At 42.1% G+C, this 9,440-nt stretch overlaps 1 long non-coding RNA gene across 1 annotated transcript in view; it reads left to right on the top strand.

Annotated features, from left to right (window-relative positions):
* Positions 1–8,348, top strand: part of LOC141575444 (uncharacterized) — a 62,307-nt gene extending 53,959 nt beyond the window's left edge. Inside the window, exon 3 of the long non-coding RNA XR_012503032.1 lies at positions 3,845–8,348. This is a non-coding gene — a long non-coding RNA (uncharacterized LOC141575444). The remainder of the gene's footprint in view (positions 1–3,844) is intronic.
* Positions 8,349–9,440: the final 1,092 nt, after the last annotated feature.

The following is a 9,440-nucleotide window of genomic DNA, read 5'->3' on the forward strand; positions in this document are numbered from 1 at the left end:
TCAGCTCTTTGCAGGTGGAGTTGGAGTTGCCCTTGAGACATCTAAGTGCAGTGTCATAAGCTCAAAGAGGATGTCTGGGCCCAGGATGTGCACTTTACTATAATCTCAATCCCTGAGGATGCCGAGGTATTGATCACTGAACGTGAAGACATACTTTACAGGACAAGTGAATAGTAGTATCATCTCTGTCATCAAAGCTCACGTCTCTTTATTCATCACCCACTTTGCTAATTGGGTACTTACAGAGCTCACTTCACCGCCCTCCCCTGGGCTCAGTCTCCACAGTAAAGACCTGGTGAGCCTCCATCTTTTCCAGAAGAAGACACATTTAGCTGGTAGCTTTCTATACCTTGCCAGACTTAGAATTTTAATTTGTTGTTTTAATTCTATTTTCTGTTGGCCATCTCCTGACAGGAGAGGAGTTTTACTTCATGGTTATGTTTCAATTAGCTGTTACTGAGAATTTCTGATCTGATCCATAGTGTATGTATTCTTTTAAATTTGTAGAGTACTTATCATTTTTCTGTCTTTGCCCTTTAATTTTCTTTGCCCCTTCAAGTTTCTATCCTATTTGGGGCCTTATTTTTTTTAATGAAAAAATGTCTGTTAGCAGTTAAGAAAACAAAAGCAAAGAAAAAATGTACATGATACCTAAATTTAGAAAATATCTAGTGTGTTTTATCTCTCGGCAATGGAGGGTTCTAGAAACTCGTGAAAACCTTCATTACACAAGTTCCTTAAAATGCTGATTAAGAAATAAAACCTTCCTTCCTCATCTTACAAGCTGCAGAGCTAATTGTCAAGAAAGTGAGGGGAAATCCTCAGAAGCCAAGACAAACCAGAAAGCAGGGATTCTGGGACATACATGAACATTAGAAGCCCTGGGGTGCCTGTTGGCTGCTGAAGTGAGTTTCAGTTGCCCTGAGAGGTGGGCAGGAGGTGAGCCCCAGGCCTCTCACACTGGGAGGTGAATGGCTGATCCTATGTAAGGCCAAGCCCATCCTGAGAAGCCTGCTTTACTAAAGGGTGAATTAGAAAGAAAGAAAAAAAATTACTCAAGGCAAGAAAATAAGGAAATTCAATTTTTTGGAAGAGGGGAAAAATAACAAATCGAAAGTAAGGATTTAGTTTGAATCTGTTCTGGCATGAGAGTGACCACAAACTCCTGGCAGAAAATCACAGCTCCTCCTGGAATGAGAAGTTGTGTTTTGAATGAATCAGTGGACATCCATTCCGAAAAAGACTTCCAGAGTCTTCTGGATCAAGATACTGGACCCAAACACCTCTCTTCCAAGGTCTCATTTAAATAACCAGAAAGGTTTTAAAGGAAAGAAGCCATAATCATAGTTCTATTTATTGACATTACTATATGCTAGGAATTCAGAGGTGACTATGGAGTTGTCTCCTTTTTTATGGATTTACTTTCTGTTTGACATAGTTGGGGAGCTGGGTGGAGGGAGGTGTTAGTCTGTTGCAATTAGCCAGGAGAGGAAATTAAGAAAGCAGTGAAGGGTGGGTGACATTTTTAGCTGAGGGCAGTCCTGTTCAGTTGGCTTTTAATTGCAGGCTCAATGAGTTGTCACTGGAGGGAATAGATCTTACGGAGGATGGACTTAACTCAGGCCTCTTCAGAACGGACAAGTGAACCTGGAGAAAGACAGTCAAATCTGTGCAGACATTGAAGTTCACTTGAACGTGCTGTATCCCTGAGCCAAAGATCGGACAAGTTGAAAGCACTTCTTGAGGACAGAGGTGTGGTTTTTAAGGTTCTCCAAGAATGAATCCCAGGGAACCGGGATGGCCAGTTGTCAAACTGTGACTTTGCTCTTTGGACGGTGTGCCCACCAAGGGTATTGGCCGTTATAGTTTTCATTTCTCTTTTATGCATGTTAGGTGATGGGGTCGTGGGCACAAGCATTTGACACCTTGTCGAGGTGACTTTGGTAACTGCCTAGAAGCACGGGCACAGCTGCGGCTGCGTCATACATCTTGCCGCCCATCCTATTCCGCGGCTCCGTGATCACGGCACAGTGGTTCCTTGTTGACCTGTCTGTCTCCTCTTTGACATTGTAACCCAACAAAAGACCGGAGTGTATTAGCTTGGCTTTGTTCTTTTCCATCCTGCTCTTCGAATGATAATGACTGATAGTGAACCCAGTTATGTTAGCAGAGGTTTACAAGTAGGATTCTCAGTACAAACCTTGTAATCCCCCCTTTCTGATCTAGAGGAAAAAGTTACATTCTTTCGAAATTGTTTTGATGCACTTATGTGTGAAATTGTTGTAAGTTTCAATATGTATTTCCTCTCTGAATCATCATGGCTAAAGATGAATATGGGTAGACGTGGAATGTGTTTTCTGTATTTGAACTGTATCGTTCCCTAAATTCTCCCCAGCTTTTTAAAGTCATCACCGGAGTGTTACCTCCAGAGTGTCCCAAAGCATCCACCACTGCCTGTTCTTCAGACACTGTGACTTTCCATGTTGGAGAAGGCTGCTGGCTGCTGAGGCCTTCTCTGTCATATCTCTGGCTGGCTGATGTGGGCTTAGCACCCAAGACTTGGCAGACAGCAACTAACCACGATCACGTCCATTTTGGAACACTCATGGAGGATTTTAGATCCATGCTAGTGGCATACGTTATTTCATTTATTTTTCCCAACAATCATAATTAGATTTTATCACCTATATTAATAAGGAAACTGTCAAAGCGAGTGACGTGCAGACTTTGGACTGGAACACGTGTCTTTCTGATTACTGTCTCTGTTCCCTCCCTGGCCTTTCCTTCCGGATGGCCAGGAGACTTTTCCTCTGTCTTGAGTTTCCTGCTGATGTTACCACTCTCTTTGTTTCTAGGAGAAGAAAACAAGTCTAAACTTATTTTCCAGTTGGAAATGGAATGGAGAGTGAACGTTGGAAGCCGGGAGAGTCTGTCCTGTGATGAAGTGGTCTCTGAGCCACTTCCACTGGGACGTCACGTCACTGTCTGGGCCCCGTGATTAACCTGTGCATAGGTGACAGTGCAGATGTGCCGAGCAGTCCTCCCGGACAGGGCAGTGGGTTGAAAATGAGTTTGGGGATTTGGTTTCATTTCATAGGTTCCTGAGGGTCTTGGCCTGGCACTTCAAGTGGGAGCATTCCCTGTCCCACAGACTCATGCTCTGGGCCCGTGCAGACCTGACGTGGCCTCAGCCTGAGTCTCAGGGCCCGTGGTGAAGAGGAGCATTTTAGTCCAGGTTCTACTGGAGGCTCTGACAATTCTGTGTCGTGGGACTTTGACCAGGATGATAATAATTCCTCACCGAGTTTCAGATTTCCTTGCCTGTGAGCTGGGGTAGTAATAGTTTCTGTGATGATTGTAATGATTCAGTAAGGGGCGCAGTGTGTGCTGGCAGGTAGCTGGTGCTTAAGGAACAGAAGTAGCAGTCACTCTGTCAGCCTCTCACTGTGTGCTCTGTGCTTTGAGAAATTGTGTGTTTGGTGAAAGTCCTGCCCAAACCCTAGGGTCTAGATGAACTGTTGTTACTTTACTTTCCCTTCCATTTCCTCCTTCCCTTCTCTGCATCTCATGTGTAGGTAGCAGATTCGTATGTTTCTGGGAATATGGGCCTTTCTAGTAAAAGAACATGCTGAATGTTGAGAAGTGGGGCCCGGAGGGGGTCTGGAGCGTCTGCACAGCACTGCTTCCCTGCGTTTCTGCATCCGGTCCCGTCAGTGCACGAAGTCAGCCTTCGTCTTCCTTCCTGTGTCATCAGGTCTTTGTTTTATGGGAAAACATTTTTACGTATCTTTTTTCACTTACCTGTTTCGTTCAGATGCTTGTTGCTTTTCTCCCTGTGCTTCAGTTTTCCGAGGAGAGAATTCAGCAGTGCAGCATCCTCTCCGAGCTCTATGAGTGATCGGCTTCCACTGCAAGTCCGTCTTCTTCAAGTGGGTGGCCGCCGTGCAGCGCGCGGCCCCCGGCATCCCGGAGCCTGGCGGGAAGGCCTGCTACCGACTCCTTCTGCAGACGCTTCCTGGCTACAGTCTGTCGCTGGATCTGCAGCACTTCAGCAAAGGTGTTGGAACTAAAACATTGCTTCAGTCCCATTAACCATGCCTGGTTTGGGCCCTGCTGTCCTGTCTCATCAGGGAGAATACTGATTCGTGTAGAACAGGGCTCAGCAGAATTTTTTCTGTCAAGGGCTTGGGAGTAAATATTTCAGGGTCTGCAAACCTCCTGATCTCTGGTGCAGCTGCTCAGCTCTGCTGTTCAGATGCCAGAGCAGCCGGACAGTCCACACACCCACAGAGCTTTATTCACAGCAGTGGACGGGGCTGGATTGGGTGTATGAACTGCAGTTTGTCCCCACAGCCTCCTCACTATTGACGCCTGCACCTGAGCGTGCATTTGTGACAATGGGTGAACCTACACTGACACGTCATCATCACCAAGAGCCCATAATTGACACTAGGATTTACACTTGGTGGTGTGCACTCTGTGGGTTTGGACAGATGTACAATGACACGTTTCTACCATCACAGCATCATACAGAGTAGTCTGTCTTAGTGACCCTAAAAATGCTCTGTGCTGCACCTCATTCATTGCTCCTTCCCCTCTAGCCTCTGACAGCCACTGATCTTTTAGTCTCTGTGGTTTTGCCTTTCCCAGAACGCCATACAGTTGGAATCAGACAGTTGCAGAACCTTCCCAGATTGGCTTCTTTCACTTAATATTATGCATTTAAGATTCCTCCATGTTTTTCCATGCCTTGATAACTCATTTCATTTTAACAACAAATAATAGTCCATTTTCTGGCTGGACCACAGTTTATTTATCCATTCATCTACTGAAGAACAGCTTAGTTGCTTCTGAGTTCTGGTGATTATGAATAAAGCTGCTATTAACATCTATATGCAGATTTGTGTGTGGACGTAAGTTTCCATTTCATCGAGTAAACACCAAGGAGCACAATTGCCGGATCATATGGTAGGAGTACGTTTAGTTTTGTAAAAAATTGCCAGACCATCTTTCAAACTATCTGGGCCATTTTACATTCCCACCAGCAATGCATGAGAATTCCTGTCACTCCACATCCTCATCAGCATTCAGTATTGTCAGTGTTCTGCGTTTTGGCAGTTCTGACAGATGTGCAATGGTACCTCGCTGTTTCAGTCTGCATTCCCTTGATGACAGATGCTGTGGAGCATGTTTCCATAGACTTCTTTGGCATCTAGATTCCTTCTATGATGAGGTGTGTGTTCAGGCATTTTGCTCATTTTTTAATCTGGTTATTCATTCTTCTTGTTGAGTTTAAAGAGATTTTGGTGTATTCTGGATATCAGCCCTTATCAGTGTGTCCCTGCCCTTCACCTGCAGCACCGGAGTTGTCCTTTGGGTCTCAGTGGAGTGTCAGCTCTTCAAAGAGGTTCCCTGTCTTCCCTCAGCCTAAATACAGTCCTTGTATTTTTCACTTTCTTTGACTCATTTTGTTCTTTTTAAATAGCATTTCCCATAATTTGTCAGTACGTTTAAAAAAAGGGCAATGATTGAACACCGCCTCCCCCACCAGGTTGTGTGCCCTGTGAGAGCAGAGACCCTGTCCCCACTCACCATTTCCCATGACAGCACATGGCAGATGTCCATGTAAATGTGTGTAACATGGGGCCAAACCTGCTGAGCAGCTATGATGACATGTGTTGGGTACCATTTATTGAATAGAATTTGTTTCTTGATCTTAATTATTAAATCACTTGAATGAAACATGTTTCTTTTGAAAAATAAAACAAAGCACACCTCCATGTGATTGGTAATTTCTATTTAGCCTTCTGACCCAGGAGGGGACATTCACCATCATTTTGTGGAGGAGGTTGGGGAGGTAAAGTAGGAGAGTGAGATCAAATAAAGTAAAAATGATAACTATCAGCTGGCTTTATTTTCACTAAGACATAAAGGTTACTTTAAACTCTATCTCAGCTGTTGTTCTGTTGTTTTAAACACTTCTCATAGAATTAAATGGAATCCCACTTAACCCTGAAACGGAAATTGTGTTCTCAGGATCTGAAAAGTGTTTATGTTTATTTCTTGAGATGCACAATTTCCCTGCTGGTTACAGAATGTCGCAGAGGGAACACAGCCATGCACTGTGTGTGTCTGCCGGCTTCACGGGCTGCTCACAGTCATTTTCATTTTCTTGTCTTGTAGTGTATGAAGGTTTTCCATCAGACCGTTTACTCAGCCTTTTCCTGAATGAGGGATTGAATTTTTCACAGGAAATCTTATGAAAGACTGTGACAAGGCACATGAGTTTCCCAAAAAGCAATAGTTGATGTAATAAACTCTCACATTGGTGAAATTTTTGAATACAAGCGGGTTGAAAATTTTATCACTAGGTATTATGCCACAAATCTGTCTTAAGAATAAAAAGATTCAGATTTTATAGAAGAAGCAGTTTGAATGAAGTAGAAATTATAATTTGTACACTATTTGGTGTTAGAACTTATACTCAGTCTTCTAATTGCCTGTGTTAGGAACTGGATCATTATTTATTTATTTAAAGAAAAAAATCCACAAGGTGCTATTTGCCCCATTCCTGATGCGGCAGTGCTGAGGTTAGTTAACTTGGGCCATTTAGAATTCTTAGCTAGGTTTTCGGGACATTGATTTCGGCCTCTATATCTTTTTTAGTATCTCTTATTTTGTGTCGGTCTTTGGTCTTTTGACAACGTGGAAATACTGCACGGATCTGTCTTTCCCTTTTTTCCTGTCTTTGTGGGAAAAGATTTCTGTAAGACAGACTACTAGGATATTAAGGATTTTGTGTGGGGTAAGTTTGGTCGGCTCAAAGGATTTCAATTAATACGTATTAATACTTGCTATTCAGCTAATGATAGGAAAATTATAAAATAACTTAAGTATACATCAATAAATATAGTACAATAAGCCCATCACCCAGGTTAAGGAATTCACAATCTTTTCCAAATTTCCTTTATTCAGACCTTTGTTCTTTTCCTTGTCCTTTGTTGAAATATTTGACAGCAAATCCCAGAAGACATCTCATTTTACCCTATGTACTCAAGTAGGCATGTCTGAAAAATGAGGGCCTTTACTTTGATCAAGTTTTTCCATTTGAACCATGTGCTCGTTAAGTACCAGCTGTATCAGGCATCTCACTAGGCATTAGGGATCCTTGAGGCAATGAAACAGTCCTGGCTCCCAAGCAAGTTAAGGGCTGATGGAAGAAACAAGCACAGGAGTTTAGGTGCCTTAATTAAGGTCCCTGTGGTATGACACCAATTGGACAAAATTTGTGCACAATACAGTGGGATTCACAGAAGGGACTGGTCAGACTTTTACGGCAGGCCATGAGAGAGGCGGTCCGCAGGGCTACAATAGGAGGAATCCTTTGATCAGAACCAAAATCCTTTCTGCCAACCTTTCTACCAAGCCCCCAGGGCCCATCACACACAACCCTGTGCTGTAACTGTTTTGATTCCTGTTACCACATCTCCTTCAGGAAGGATTTTAAGGTGGAAAATATTTAAAATCAGTAATTGTTGCCAGAAGGGACATAGAACAAGAAACATGGAAACAACACAAATGTCCATCTGCACATGACTGGATAAAGATGAAGTGATACGTATCTACAATGGAATACTACTCAGCCATAAACGATACCATTTGCAGCAACATGGATGGACCTGAAGACTGTCATTCTAAGTGAAGTGGGGTGGAAACAGAAATAAAAATGCCATATAACTTCATTTATGAGGAATCTAAAATTAATAGCAATAATAATAAGACCACAAATGAACTAATTATTATTTTGATTACTTGAATATGTGTAAGCATATCTGACTGTCCTTTGTGATTGGATTACCGTATTCTGTTTATTATTCTTTTGTAGTTGGCTTTATTCCTCTGGTAACTATGTAAGTTTAAAAATCTAAAGCTCTAATCTGTTCTTAGAAAAAATAATTAGTACGTATATGTAAACTACAAAAATGCAGTATACTCTATACATGTCTTTACATGCAATATATGTATGTGGAGTTGAACTGTAATAATTCTATCTAATACTACTGAAAAAGGAAAAAAAATAATTTATTAAAAAAAGAATCACCCCTCTTTAAATATTAAAACGTTCATTTCTGAGATTCTGTGAAAGACAGCATGGAAGTAGGTTTTTAAGATTTTCTCCTTGCTCCTCGGTGAGCAGCCTGGGCTGCACAGCTTGGCCGCCACAGGTGCCCAGGACTTGCCGGCTCTCTCCTCACTTGTTGGGAGGAAGATTAGCTGCTTCAGGAATATTTATGCTCTTAGAAGTTGCTGAAAACCCCACAGAGCTTCTGTTTACATAAAGGGTACCTATAAATATACCCCATTTTAGAAATTAGAACAGAAAATTTTAAACCCAAGATTTGACAAGCACACACTGTCCCAGCATGTGGTCAAAGCAGTGTTGCCACGGTGGCTTGTTTTGGTTCTAGAAAAAATGCACCGTACACTCAAAAATGAGGGTGAACCCACAGATCTCATCTCAGCAATGCTATGAAGAGGTGGGACCCAAAGCCCCTAAAATAGTGCTGAAGTCCCCAGATGTCCCAGAACAAACAGAGCCATGGGACCAAGAATCCAGTGTCTCGTGAATCATCAGCCGTGGAGACCGTGTCCTGGGCCAGGAGAAGCAAAAGTAGGGATACCAGGCACAAAGTCCTATTACAGCAAAGGTTTAAAGGTGTTGAATTGACTAAAAGAGTGGCAAAGATTTGCATTTAGAATACTACATTTCCTCTCATGGAGATGTTAGAAGGATAACACTGATTAACAGAGGATGATTGTAATGGATTAATTATGATACTGATGACATGAGCTGCTAACACTAATCCTGCACTCAGTGTAGACTAAGACTTTTATGTACACACTTCATTAGGTCTCCACAACCCTGTAAGGTGGCATTAAGCACTCATACAACCATGAAATCAGTGACTATAAAACAGTCACAAGGCTTCCTCTCCAGCATGAGATAGCAAAACCAGCAATGATTTTCAATGACAAAAGCAAAAATCATATATATTTGGGAAAGAAAGCAAATGAAACACTGAAGAACAATAAACCTAAAGAGCAGATGGAATGGAAAATTTTATTGAAGAAAGCAATGATTGATTCAATTAAAACAGCTAATGTCCCTGGTATAATTGAACCATCAATCCGAATCTTTGGAAAAGTGGGTAGTGAAATTACTGTCTCATTTACTATTGGAATTCCTAGTTGGACCAATTTGATATGCATCACTGGTGCGATGTTAGCTATTTAGGTAAATAACAATTTTCATATTTTTTAAGTTAACAGGAAACATAACACAGGAATCCAGATTTAGGGAGATAATGCAATCAACTACTATCATACTCCATCCAGTAAGGACACGTGTCCCTGCGTCACCAAAGCAATGAGAATTTGCA

Source organism: Camelus bactrianus, chromosome 28 (genome assembly GCF_048773025.1).
Source record: "Camelus bactrianus isolate YW-2024 breed Bactrian camel chromosome 28, ASM4877302v1, whole genome shotgun sequence".
Lineage (NCBI taxonomy): Eukaryota > Metazoa > Chordata > Mammalia > Artiodactyla > Camelidae > Camelus > Camelus bactrianus.